A 14,598-nucleotide genomic window follows, 5' to 3' on the forward strand; every position below is an offset into this window, starting at 1 on the left:
AGTTCCCCTTATATAGACATCAGATGATATTTTAGAGAAAAACAAATGTGTGATATGATGTGCATTTTGTGAGATTGTGTGTCCTTATAGAGAAGATGTCCTAAGACGACCTCCCTGTGTTAATAAGTGTGTTTGTGAACGTGCGTGTGTTACATGACTCTCCGTGCATGTTGGTGTAGGCCTAACTACGTGCAAAACTGAATGTAGAAGGCCAAGGTCCAACAGGACCCACCTAATCGAGTGGAGTGAACACACTGATGTAGTGCAACAGCTTAAGCAGATAAAAAGAATAATACGGAGACTGATTAAAGTGATGAGAGTATGTGTACATTAATATTTTACTCAGATTAACATAGATCTAATTAAAAGGTTATTCTGTCAACAGATTCGACGATGCTGAATGATTGATCAATACTAGTTCTGATTATAAACTGTCACCCTAAGCATACAAAACAAAATATCTTTTGTCCACACTCCTCCTCTTTGGCCATCGGCCAACTTTTACCCAAATTTTGTTTCACTCCTCCGTCCAGGCGGCCTCTCGCAATGGCATCATATGCCCCGGACCAGCTGAACCAGCTGAACCAGAGTCTAGGGCCCTGCTTACCATTTTTACCAAAATCCGCCTTACCAAAGGAATGAGACAACATCCGCTCATCAATATACCTAGAAAAACTATAAGAGAAAACATGGCAGACATAAACACACCCTTCCATTGCCCAAAGACAGACGTGATCCAGTCTCCCAGCCCCGTGTTCACGCCTGATTGCTCATGCATGGTTTTAGATAACATTTTCAGACTTTCAAGCGCCCTAGTGACCGTTCCGTCCGGAGCAGTATTGTTGGGAATAAAGGTGCAACACATGTCTCCAAACATTGCGCATACCCCACCTTTCTCAGCCAACAACATGTCCAGCGCCATTCGATTTTGAACTCCCATTAGCGACGTCGGACCTAATTGTTCCGCAAGGCCTTCCACTGCGTCCCTAGTGAGATTAGAGAGCCTTAGCACATTATAATGGACATAGTTAATGCGATCAACATTTTTATTTGGAGTTATCCATAAAAACACACTTTCAAAGCCGGCCGCTATCTGATTAACTAACTTATACTCATCTGGAACTCCCCTGGGAACTCCTATTGAGTCAATCCAGGTAGGCGAGTCCCATCTTGGATCATACCTGTGCATACCCCTTGTGCTTCTCCTTCGTCTGGCTGTCGACGCATTCGTACCCTGCTGTGGAAGTGTTCCTAGTCTACTCCCCATAAGCATCAACGGTGCACCTAAGCGCACCAAAGCACAGGTCCCCACACTCCCCAGGGGAACCTGCGCCAAAAGGGTGTAATGCCCACAATAATAATATAGCCCACCCCTGGCCCAGGTGCCTATAATTGTGTTTGGGTCACTTACATTATTGGTAGTCCTGCCTGGAATCGTCCTCTGACACCAGCTTGGATAAATCCTTCCTACCGTATATCTCACTCTGTCTGTAGAGAACTCAAAACAGGTATAATTATTTCGTTTAGGTGTGAATGAACCTGGTTGTGTACGTTTATCAATTGGCGGATATAAACCTGACAAAGTAGTGCAGTTACCTGTGTTCGTCGCCTCTCTAGTTAACCTCAGCATACAATCATAACCCCACTTATCCTCTGGATACAGAGGAGCGGGTTCAGTAAACAAACGAGGTCTAGCTGTAGCACAAGCAACACAATCAACCACTTCCTGCTCTTTAGCATTTTGAGCCACCCAATCTAACCAAAGATTCCTATCACCAAAACCTGTGGCCCGCTCTATTAACTCCTGAGGTTTTAATCTGGTATAGTCAGTGGCAACAAACCATTTCTCCTCCGAGTCCTTGTAAGTAACTGTCTCTAAGGGATCCATTGGCTCCGTGAGATTCATTGCAGGGTCGTTTACTATTAGTTTAGCTCCCGGATTGAATAAATTCACCCGAATTACCCCAAATGGATCTGTCCCTGCTTTGTCTATCCCTATGACTAGATAAAACGCACCTCCCTCATACCCTGGTTCAGGGAGTTCGCTCCATGGTCCTAGGGAAAGAGTGACAGGGTTATTGGTAACAGAAAAATCTCTTTGAATGGCTATCCCTTCAAGGGCCTCTGGCACCGTTGGCTGCCATCCTACTCCTGTCCAAGCAACCACATCCTGCCAAGAACACCACTGATCTGTTATATAAGTGAAAACGTCTCCCTCGGTTGACGGGCCCCACACTGACTGAGGGTAGCATATCATCGGATGATAACAAACCCACACATCATAGGTTCTCCAGCTGCTACTGTCTCCTGGGCATCCAATTACCTCACACACATCAAATGTGAACGCTGTCGCGGACCCGTTAACATACCCAAATTCGACACCGCCACTGGCTTTGAGACACGCATCGTTCCCACCTGAGCCAACCTCCCGCTTAAATCGCATGGATAGACCTCTGCGTCTGGGCAATTCACCTGTCTGCCTAAAAACAAACAAACATATTATAACACTTATCAACCCCAATATCCCCGTTAGTTTCCAATTTTCCCACAGTTTCATGATCACTGTACCCGGGCTCTTTTACTTTTACTTTAACCTTTGTGATAAGAATATAAGATGATGAGTATAAAAATATGCGATTAACATAAAAACTATTACAATTCCTTTAAACTATCAAATACTTTTAGACTAGAGCCCTAGCCTATTAAAAACCCGGAATGAATTAACTCTTGGCGTTTGACGCTCCTCTTCTTTCTTCGCCTCCACCAGGTGGACTACTGGGGAGGACCGGTGCACAGGGGGAGAGGATTATTCTGCCTCTATGTTCCCCCCTGTTTTGGTTGAGGTGGAGCTTAGCTCCAGCAAGCTCTCGTCCGCGACTGCACACTGAGACCAATGATACCAGGTCTCCCCTTTCCCCTTCAGACGGACCGCACTGGTGGTTCGGGCAGTTACTTCGAATGGTCCGGTCCACCTTGGATCTCTCCACTTTCGCTTGATGACCTTCAACCACACCGCCTTGGCATCGGGGACGGACCTGTCCTCCGCTTTCACCCCCTCTCCAACCTGTTGTGTGAAACTAGACACAAGAGCTTTTAATTCTTTCCAACATTCAATATGTTTTCTGTTACTCTTTATACTTTCTTCCGCCGGGACTGTTGTCCAGGGACCTGGAAACTGTCGTCCTGTCAACAGCTCATATGGTGTGAACCCTGTGGATTGATTAACACAACATCTTATTATCATTAATGCAATGGGCAGGGCTGCCACCCAATTTAGCCCCGTCTGAGCAGAAATTTTAGCGATTTTATTCTTCAAGTTTAGATTCATTCTTTCTACCTTCCCCTGCGACTGGGGGTGATATACAGTGCCAAATCTATGTTGCAACCCCAGCTTCTGTTCTACCTCTGCCAAATCTTTGTTTTTGAAATGAGTCCCATTGTCTGACCTAATTCTCTTAGGAAAACCATGCCGGGGGATGTAATGATTGATTAAACACTTAATCACACTTTTTGCATCCTCCCTTTTTGTTGGCCACGCTTCGGGCCATCCCGTCAGAGCATCTACACTTACCAGTAGATATCGAACTCCTCCTGGCCCTGAATCAATCATGTCAGTGAAGTCAATCACAATCTCTTCACCTGGTCTCTCTGGGATGGGAAACTTACCTGCCTCCGGTTTAATCACTGGCTTTGGATTGTGTCTCCCACAGATCAGACACGTCCTGGCTTTTTCCTTAATCATATCCTTCAAAAAGGGATGCCACCAATGGCACAGATGTCTCCCCATGTGGGCCACACCTACATGACCAAGCCCATGCGCTTCGGCAATCTTCTGTTTTGCCAGGTTGGCGGTCAACACTGGTCGTCCGTCAGGTCCTCGCCAGAGACCTCCTTCTTCCCAGGCTCCTCGACTCTTCCAGACCCCCTTTTCTTCCGAGCCGCCGCCTCTTGGGCTTTCCTGGCCTCCTCTAGCATGTTGACTCCTTGTTCTTCCTCCACAGCTATTTGCACCATTTGCCGTGATGCTTTATAGCCTGCTGCCTCTTTCGCAGCTCGATCGGCTTCCTGATTTCCTCTGGCCACCATGCCAGTCCCCGAGGAGTGACCTTTACACTTTATGATACTCACCTCCTCTGGATCTCCCAGGGCCTGCTCAAGTTCCTCCATTTCCTTTTTGTGGCAGATTGGTGCATTCTCAGCTGTCCTGAATCCTGCTCTTCTCCATTGGGCCAGCTCCACGTGAGCTGCTCCAAAGGCATAAGCTGAGTCCGTGTAAATGTTAACTCTTTTTCCTTTTGCAAGTCTTAGGGCTCGACTTAGAGCAATTACTTCTGCTCTTTGGGCTGACTGCTGTCCTTCAAGTCTTCCAGCCTCCTTGACTTCAAATTCAGCCCCTTTTCTGCAAACTACCGCGTAGCCTGCTTTCAATCCTTCCTCATCTCTGTAGCAGCAGCCATCCGTGAACCAATCTTCAGCTCCTGTCAGAGGTTCTGCTTTCAAGTCTTCTCTTATCTTCTCAACTTCAGCTCTCTTTGTGCAATCGTGGGGTTCTCCTGCTCCCATTAAATCTGCCATGTTAATTCCTTCATGTGTGAAGGTCAAGTTGGGAGCGTCTAAAACTTTACTCACTCTCTGTTGTGTGAGTGGTGTCATGGTGAAGGCTTGTGAGTTAACATATGCCACCACACTGTGGGTGGTCAGCACCTTCAACGGATGGTCCCTCACTACATGTGCTGTCTTTTGTATAATCTTTGACACCCCAATGGCATGCTGTGTGCATCCCGGGTGCCTTGTCTCTAATGGATTCAATCTGACGCTGACGTACATAAGTACATCTCTCCCTCCTCCTTTTTTCTGAAACAACACCCCATTAACTATCCCGTGTGTTTCTGAAACATCAAGATAGAAGGGTTGTTCATAATTAGGGATGGCAAGATCAGCCGATCTTGACAAGTCCTGTTTCAATGCGATAAACGCCGACTCAGTGGCCGATGTCCATGGCAGCTCAGCCTTCAAGTTTCGGACACCCACCGTTTTTACCAAATCCCTCAAAAGGGCTGTTTTTCCTGCATAATTTGGAATAAAGTGACGGCTGTATCCTGTTAACCCTAAGAATGAGAGCAACTCCTTAACCGTACACGGTTTTGGATGTGTCAAAATCTGATCGCGATGGGTGTTTAGCAAACCCACTGATTTGTGAGCAATGACTCGGCCCAGAAATGTTACCTCTGGTTGGACCAGCTGCAACTTTTCTTTACTGACTTTAAACCCGCACTCCGCGAGTCTCTTCAGTATGGTGAGTGAGGCTGCCGTACATGCCGAAGCAGACGGAGCCGCAATGAGCAAATCATCAACATATTGCACCAATGAACACCCCTCTGGTAGGTGGCATGGCGATAGAGCTTCTTTAAGCACCTGGTTGAAAATGCCAGGGGAGAGTGCAAACCCTTGTGGCAACCGTGTGTATCTGTACTGTTGCCCCCTATATGTGAATGAAAAAATGTCCCTCAGAGACTCATGTAACGGGAGACAGAAAAATGCATTCGCCAGATCAATACATGTAAACCACTTCTGTTCTGGTGTTAATGCCGTCAGTGCTGTGTATGGATTTGGGACAGGTACCGTGTCAGTACGTAAAATGGCATTAATGGCTCTTAAGTCATGTGCCATTCTGTACTTTCCTGTCCCGTGCTTCTCTACTGGCAAAATAGGAGTGTTCCAGTAGGATTGAGAGGGCTCAAGCACCCCTACTTTCAATAGCCCTTCAATGGTTTCTGCAATTCCCTCCTCAGCTTCTCTCTTTTGCCTATACTGTGGTTTCCAAATTGGCGTATGCGACTTCAGCTGGAACCAAACAGGCGAGCAAGTTGCCTGGCCCACATCCGTAGACCCTGATGACTATAAGGTGTCAGGAAGAGTCGCAAGTGCGGCAACTGCATCCGCATGGTCTATTCTTTCTCTCCCATGGATTCTTGAGATTTGTTCATGCTCCAATATCACTGTGTCCTCTGATAGACAAGTGATACGGTAAATTTTGCATTTTTTCGAGTACCAAACGTCTGGAATCTGAGTAGCTTGCCAGTCAGGTACCTCGAGGGCTCTCTTGACCATTGTTCCCAGCTCCTTCGCCTGATGACCCTCATGGACCGCCAATGTAATGTGGGGCACTGAGTCAGGTCCCATTTTGAACCAAGGCCGTTGTTCTTCGGTTAAATTTACTGCTGCAGCGACGCCTTCAGGACCGACATAGATATTCTGAGAACACACATTCCAGGTCTGACCTTCGAGGTCAGACTGGAACAGGTCCCTATAAATTTCATCATCGTTCCTATCATAGAAGAGGGTCACATGGAATGGATCTCGGGGGGGGGAGAATAGACCGCCAAGGCCATAATCCAAGGTTTCCACAACTGATACTGTCTCAGAATGCCTTCTTCCACCAACCGACCCCAGTAAATATCCGCTGTAGATTGTTCACAGTCTTGCAGCAAATACTGGTTCTTTGAAGACGTCCCCAGGCACAGGAATTCTTTTCCTCCTGGAAGAGTCACTGTTAGTCCATCAGCTGAACACATAATGGTGGCCCCCAGTTTAACGAGCAGATCCCTGCCCATCAAGTTCACAGGCACATGGGGAGATACCACATAGCTGTGCTTCAATGTCTGTTTTCCCAGCACCGTCAGGGCTGGATTAGTTGTTGGGAGAGTCACCGGTACCCCAGAAAACCCCACAACACTGACCACGTGATTGGAAAGCGTGGCACTGCTTGGTTTTTGTCTCAGTGTTGAGTAAGTCACTCCAGTGTCCACGAGGAAGGTCATTTCAGTTCCTTCCACTGTCATCGGCAACAGAGGGTCCGCCATTCCCCTGCCGCCGGATCTCTGCGGGTCCCGTCAGTACAGCTCCTCCTCTCCGCCCCAGTAGGCCAGGGGATACTGAGCCACCGGCGCCATGCCTGGGTTTGGAGCTTGATGCCCCCTTGTCTGGAATGTCCTGCCTCGCGGCGCTCTTTGTGCCTGGGGTGGTGGTTGATAACTTGTTCCTGGTAGCCATGGCGTAGGACAGTTACGAGCCCAATGTCCTCGTCCTCCACACCTTCTACACAGATCAAAGTCCAGCATAGGTCCCCCCAGACCACGGCCCCTTGGTCCGCCTCCCCTTTGAGATCCACCACGCCCCCTCAACGACCTAGTAGCCCCCCAATTCCCTGCGAGTCTTCCTTGCCTTGCTCCATTGGCGGGCCATCGGTCATCAGGGTACAGAACCGGATCCAAATCTGGCCAAGCAGGCCCCGGATCGCCCTGTGGCTGGGCCACCAGCATCTTCTTAGCTCCATCTTTGTTTTCCTTTTTCTTTTCGTTTAGTTTTTCTCTCGCCTCGGCCAATTTCTGCCCTTGCGCCTCCTCCAGCTCCAGCTCCTGTTTTTTCTTGTTCGCCTCGTCTCTTTCCAGCTCAAGTCGATGTATGATATGCCTCTCCCATTTTGCTGAATTCGCCACCGCAAAGTCTGGGTTCTTCTGTAGATCTGCTCTCACTCGTTCTGGCAGACCTGCTAAAACAGCGCATCGGAACCACGCCCGCGGTTCCCCATCCTGCCCAGGATGTTCTCCAGTTTGGAGAATCCACTGTTCTTTTGCGTGCTCTATAAACTCTCTAGGGGAATGTTCTGGGCTCCAAACAATCCTAGGGGTAGTGCCAATATTATGGGTCGGATACTTCTCACGCACTGCATCAGAGAGAGCATTTCGCACCCTTGCATAGGGGACATCGTTTGGTTGGCATGCAGTTCTTGCTATCTCTTCCACATCTGCGAGGCCTCCACCTCGGAAGGTCCTCCCACCGATAGCCCTAAAATCCCCCAGGGCAAGTTCCTCTCCTTCTGTAAGACTGCCTAGTCTTCTCAACCAAGCCGCTCCTCCCTCTGTGATCGGGGGCAGCTGCTTCACCAGAGCCTCAAGATCTCTGATATTATAGGGGTGGTAGACTGGTTCGCCCTGTGAACCCGTCAATAAAGGCATTGTGAGTGACACATTGGGAGCCAATTCCTCCTCTGTGTCACACTGCCCTTCTCCGGTTTGCAATGCAACATTCTGCCTCCGATTCTTTCCAAAGATCGACGGTCTTTTATCTCTTACTTCATCCAGAACCCTCCCAGAACGAAGCTTTGTCATTCCTGGGGGACCCTGAAAGTTTGGGGCGAGTCCTCCCCTTTCCAGGTTCGACACTTCTCTAGATTTCCGTGATTTATTTACTGAAGCCGCCAAGTCCTTTTCCAATGCCTCAAGCGTTTGTACTACGCTTTGTGGTGAGGCTACGCCTTCTTCCTCCAGTCTTTTCAACATCCGTTCCAACTTTATCACAGCGTCTCGGTTGTCAGATACTCTCCCAACAACATGGCCTTGCCACTGTTCTTTCTCAAGGTTGTCAACCGTCGACCTCTGACTGGTTTTTTGGCTCGCCTTTAATGGCGCCTTCTGATACTGCAGTGAAGGTGAATCTTCCTCTGAGGTCCAGACCTCCTGGGATGGATTTCCCTGGGTGAGCTGTTGTGGTGTCACCTGACCTGTACTCGTGGAAGCCACCGGTTGAGCTTCTTCTGTAGCTCCATCTGGGCTGAAAATAGAGGGAGGGATCAAGATCACCCCCCGTGTAGTGCTTCCTTGTGATGTCCCAGCAGCTGGGTGGGGCTGACTTACCTGTGATCCAGCTGCCGCTGATTGAGGCTGCCCCACTCTTGTGTCTGCCCCCTCTGTACTCCGAGCAGACGTCGATGGTACAGGATTCTCCTGTACGTCCAGAAGTCCTCCTTTAACAGTTCCTGTTTTTCCTCCCGGCCCCCAGAGAGTGCCACCCTCCAAAGTCACCACTGGACAGATATAAGGAGGGGGTGGGGCACTCAGGAATTCCTTCAGGCTGGGATATAATGTTGCCTTAGCCTCGGCTTCCTTTGTTAAGACTGGTTTAATGTCCTTCACTTCCTCTTGCATCCAGTGAGAAACGCCTTGGGAGACAATCATAAGCTTGCAATACTTACTTTGTTTTTCAATCATGAGCTTCTTTTCAGCCTTTAATTTTCTCCCCTGCAAACGTCCCACATGTTCCTCTTCAAGCTCTTTAATCCTCTTCTCACAGTTCTCACCTTCAACTTGGAAGATAGAATGAAGAGGAGTTCTGTCCTCCAACGTCTTCTGTTGATTTTCACATAATTCTTTTACTTCTTTTTCCAGATCTTGACACTGGCGGGCAATCTCCTTTGAAGTTCCTTCAGCAGTAATTTTAATTGCTTTCTTCAATTGCTGTATTTGCTCCTTCAGTGGCTTGTATCTCTTTCCCCCACCAGGGGTCGCCTTTTCCTCTTCAGCCATTTTGCTTTTCGACCTCACTTACCTTACCAAAATGGCCGCTCCTAGGCTCCTCCTTTTGGGGTTGCCTCACTGTACTTCCCCTTTCGGCAGTCAGAATCCCACAAGCTGGTCAAACCTAACTTCCGCTAGGCTTCAGCCTGAGAGAGAGAGAGAGAGAGAGAGAGAAAGAAACCGCCCACAGACACACATACACACACACACACTCTAATCCTCCTTTACAAGAGAAACTTCACAAACCTCTACTGCAACAGTTTTAAGCACGCAAAGCCAGCGAAAATTCAATCTCACATTCACTCCTTAACCACTACAAAGTTTTTACACACAAAACTAATCCACTCAATCTACCATGCACGCCGTTTCTCTCCTTATAGAGAGAGAATCAACCGCTCTTTATAGGACTTTATATAGGCAACATCAAAATAAAGCACAGATCTCTGGGTTCCAGGCCGAGGAGGAAATATAACCCAACCAGAAAATCTCCCAGCAATCACACAAAATACTCAATTTTCGTCAATATCCTTAGCTGTCCTCCTATTTTACAGGAGTTTTTCACGAGAGATCATTACACATTAAATCCTATCCAATCATACTCACTTTAGGGAACACACACTCACAAGATTACAAGGTTTAATTTCTTTAATATACTAAAATCTTTTAACCACACTTCTGAAACACACCTTCACCTAACCCAAACCAAACTAAGAAACATAGAAATGGAGAAATAGGGAGACGAAACACAGCCAGCTGCCACACACACACCGCCCCTCCTTCTCCTAAGAAGAAATACACACACACACAGCCTGAGCGCTCGGCTCGGCCCCCACCTTTTTTTCTCTCCACAGAGGAGCGCGTGCCTGCGACTTCTCTTTTTTTTAAATATAACCACACTGCTCCTCTGCTAGAGAGAAAAGAAAGGAGTTTTTCCTGTTCTCACTCTGGAAGCACACAGACAGTTTATGCAGTCTATATAAGTAATTACACTTATATTCACACGCACAGGTAATTTATATTCTATTTACACACGTGCCCGTATAGACATAAGAAAAACACCATATGCCAGAACAACTTATCTTCTCTATTTCTCTGCTGGTGTTCCTAAACTTTAGACTGATTTAAAAGCATCTTTCAGCCCAGGGCCGCGCCCTTGCTGATCAATTAACGTTTCAAGGACGCCGCCTTGAAAACGGTCAGATTCCTAAGTCCTAATTAATTTAAAACTGCTTCCCGTCAGGCAAAAACAAGGATCTCCACCAGCCGTGTGAACTATCCCAGGTCACACTTTTGGCTTTACTTAAAGTTCACAAGTCCCCAACGTTAAGGTTACAGCCGGGTCCCTGACCCTGTCAATCAAAATAGCGCAGTAAGGAAAGTGAACCCCTTGTTCACTTTGGTTTTTAAGGGGTGCCCGAAATCCCCAGGGGACCACCCTGGCTTTAAGCCTGATTATGCGTCCACAATCAGGAGTCACCGCCACGTGCTGAGAAACTGCGCCCTTAGGGGCCACGCCCCCATCCTAAGAAAGTTTACTCAAGGTATTATAAGCATCAAAGTGAGGCCTCCACCCTCAACTATTAATTACCTGACGCCCGAAACTGCGTTTCTGCTGATCAATAAAACCAAATACCCTACACTACCGGTTGATTGGCCAGCACCCAATCAACTCAACATTACTTTAAACCCTTTAAACCGTATTGACTTAAACACATAACCTCTTAACTCAAAAGTTCACTCCCAAAATAAACACCAATACATTTACTCAGTCCAATATTCCCCAAAGTTTTAACACTAATTATCCCAAAAAATCACTATGGACAAACACCAGAAGCCCATACTGAGTGAATATTATTTTTAGCTTTACTTCCAATTTTAGCGCCTTTGGATAAACAGGTGGCACTACTCACCTTTTTACTTCGCCTGGCGTCACTCAGATAAGCTGCTGGCCTTCGTCGCTTTGTCACCTCCAAGAAGCAGCCGCAAGCTCCTCTCCTCCCCAACCGGGTTTTCGGCACCAAAAATTGTTAAGGTTCGTTCGATTTGGGTAAGAGAAGAAAAGCAAGGCTGAGTCCAGGTATGGTGTCAAAAATAGTGATCTTTATTACACACTTTGCGCAGAAGTGTGGGAAGACAACTTGCAACAACAATCTCCGCCGGGCGGAGGCTCTTCATCCTATTATATTACCATGATGACGTCACACAGTTAGACTTTACTGGAAATGATAACAAGTTCCCCACAATTCCAAAAGTTCCCCTTATATAGACATCAGATGATATTTTAGAGAAAAACAAGTGTGTGATATGATGTGCATTTTGTGAGATTGTGTGTCCTTATAGAGAGGATGTCCTAAGACGACCTCCCTGTGTTAATAAGTGTGTTTGTGAACGTGCGTGTGTTACATGACTCTCCGTGCATGTTGGTGTAGGCCTAACTACGTGCAAAACTGAATGTAGAAGGCCAAGGTCCAACAGGACCCACCTAATCGAGTGGAGTGAACACACTGATGTAGTGCAACAGCTTAAGCAGATAAAAAGAATAATACAGAGACTGATTAAAGTGATGAGAGTATGTGTACATTAATATTTTACTCAGATTAACATAGATCTAATTAAAAGGTTATTCTGTCAACAGATTCGACAATGCTGAATGATTGATCAATACTTGTTCTGATTATAAACTGTCACCCTAAGCATACAAAACAAAATATCTTTTGTCCACAAGCTCCATGTTTGTCTTTCTGTTTGAATCATGATGTGTTTGTGCCATCAGAGTCTGTCATGAGTACTCAGGGTTTCACAGCAGCTCTTCTGGATGCTGACGAGGACTCCAACCTCATGTTTCACCTCTCTGAGCTTCTGATGTCTGTGAACACTCGTGTTTCTTCTCTGGGCTCATCTGGACAAAAACACCTTTCTGTGTTTGGCTGCAGCCTCATTCTGACTGACAGGAAGTGTGTTATCCATGAGCTGCACTTCTGTGAGGAAGTTTCCTGCTGTGTTTCCTGTCTGTGGACAAACACGAGTGTTCCAGCTGAGGACTTGGTTCCTTCCACCTGTCCATACAGGACATCACGCTGTCTTTTCTCTGTAAATGCTGCTCCAGGTCCTTCCACGTGCTGCTCTGTATTTGTGCAGTTTGTAGTGTGTCCTGGGAAACGTAGCACACATGGTGTTCTTCTGCTGTTTCCTCCTTTCACTGAGTGTGAAACACTGACGCTGTGCTGTTGTTCACAGAGGGGAGCTGATTCTAGCTGCAGCTGGACTCTGTCATCTAACTGAATGTGTTGGTGCTGATCACGGGGCTCTGAGGGGGGAGCAGCAGGAGGACTCTGGATGCTGACGTCAGTGTATCTGTGGAAGCTCCCACAGCGTGTCTGTCATTCAATATTGTGCTGTATATTGTATCTATGCAAAGATGAACAGACTGTGTGTTCACTGGTCTCTGTGCTGCAGCTCTGATGTCATCATCACTCCCTCCTCCACCCTCAGCAGTCCCAGCATGCTGCTGTGGTGCACCCCACCCTCACTCTACACCTGAGCCACAGACCACACCCTCCACCTCAATATACACCACAGTTTTCTCTGCTGTGGAAATGAGATCAGGAGGAAATCATCATTATTATTATTTAATAAACGCTCACATTAATGTGGGCTTATTTGTTTCATATTAGAAACATTAGTTGAGTGTTTTTAGTATAAAATGGTCAAAGTCCCTCTTTTTGCTCCTCCCCTCACCTGTGGATGGACGCTGCTTTTACCGTGGTGACAGCTTGGATGTGTTTCAGTCCTGCCTGGTTATCACTGCAGGAATCTTTCACATTTATTACAGGTAATAACTCTGATTTTTCTGTGTATTATGAACCAAATGTATCCTGATACACACAGAGATGGATGAGCAGAGGTCACATGATGAAAGAACAAACATGGAGCCTTTGATTTATTTAGATATTTATTGATGAATGCAAACAAACCTGACACTGAACCATCGTCCAGCAGAACAAACCTGATCACATGACCTGCTGACCCAAACAGTGCAAAGCTCCATGGCAACAACAACAAACAGCCTCACATATGTTAACAGAGGCTGTTAGAAGCACAGAGTCTTTACAGTCTTTCTCCTGTTTGGACACAGATCTCTGCACATCTTCATCACAGTTACTCACAGACGTGCAGAGTGTGTGGATATCAAAGCTAAGTTTCCACCATGTTTGTAGTCTGTACTGGGACTCATGGAGCATCTCTCTATGAGCACTCAGTGCTTTAAACAGTGAGTCCCAGTTTAACCAGCAGCCTTCACACCACACATCACACAGACATGGAAACTTCAAACCTCAGACTGAAGACACCATCAGAAATAAACAGATTGTGATGAAGATGAAGAACTGGAACAGTTTGCTGTGGTTTCTTCTGTTCCTGTCAGAAATAAGAGTCTGGCAGCACTTTGCTCTCCTTCCACATGTTTAAGGAGGAAGTGAAGAAGAGCGAGTGAGTCGTCTTCCTCTGTGGGCCCAACATCAGGCAGCAGCCACGTATTTTTAAAAACCCAGCACACTGCTTCAGAAACACTGAGTCCAGGTGACCAGAGTCATGTGATCAGTGAGGTCTTCACTCAGGACGTCACTGCTTCAGGACCTGATTCAGAGGTTTATAAGGACATGGATCATTGGTGCTGATGTTGTGTGAGAGCTGGTGAACCATGGGGAACATAAATAACAACCAGGCCATCAGCAGTTCTACCCCCAGCTCTAAAACCTACATAATACACTATACATATAGTTATATAGGTTATAGTATGTTATATATAAACGTAGCTGAAGCAGTTTCATTTGTAGCTTCACGCTGCACTTCACATGTTTGTCCACCAGATGGCAGCACAGAGGCCTGTGTTGGAAAGCTTTGAGTAATGAAGCGTTTTCAATCCAAGCTTCAGAAAGCTTCATGTGGTCATCAAGGAAGCAACCAGGAAATATCTGCTGTGTGTAAAAACAGCAACACAAGAATCCAGGATGAAGACAAGAAACTCAAAGCTCACAAAACAGGTGGAGCTAATTTTGTGACGTGTTTCTGTAAAAACACCACAGAAGTGAATCATCAAAGTTTCCATGTGAGCTGATGATGCTGCTGCAGAGTTTCTGTGAACCTCCTGTGACCCCGTCTCCTCATACAGAGACATCTGATTGCTCTTCAAACTGCATCACGTGGACACGTGTGATTGTGTGTTGTAGTATTGATCCCAATG

Source organism: Mchenga conophoros, linkage group LG3, assembly GCF_057382185.1.
Source record: "Mchenga conophoros isolate Kocher_MC1m ecotype Shallow Benthic linkage group LG3, M_conophoros_male_GT1.1, whole genome shotgun sequence".
In the NCBI taxonomy this organism is placed as follows: Eukaryota; Metazoa; Chordata; class Actinopteri; order Cichliformes; family Cichlidae; genus Mchenga; species Mchenga conophoros.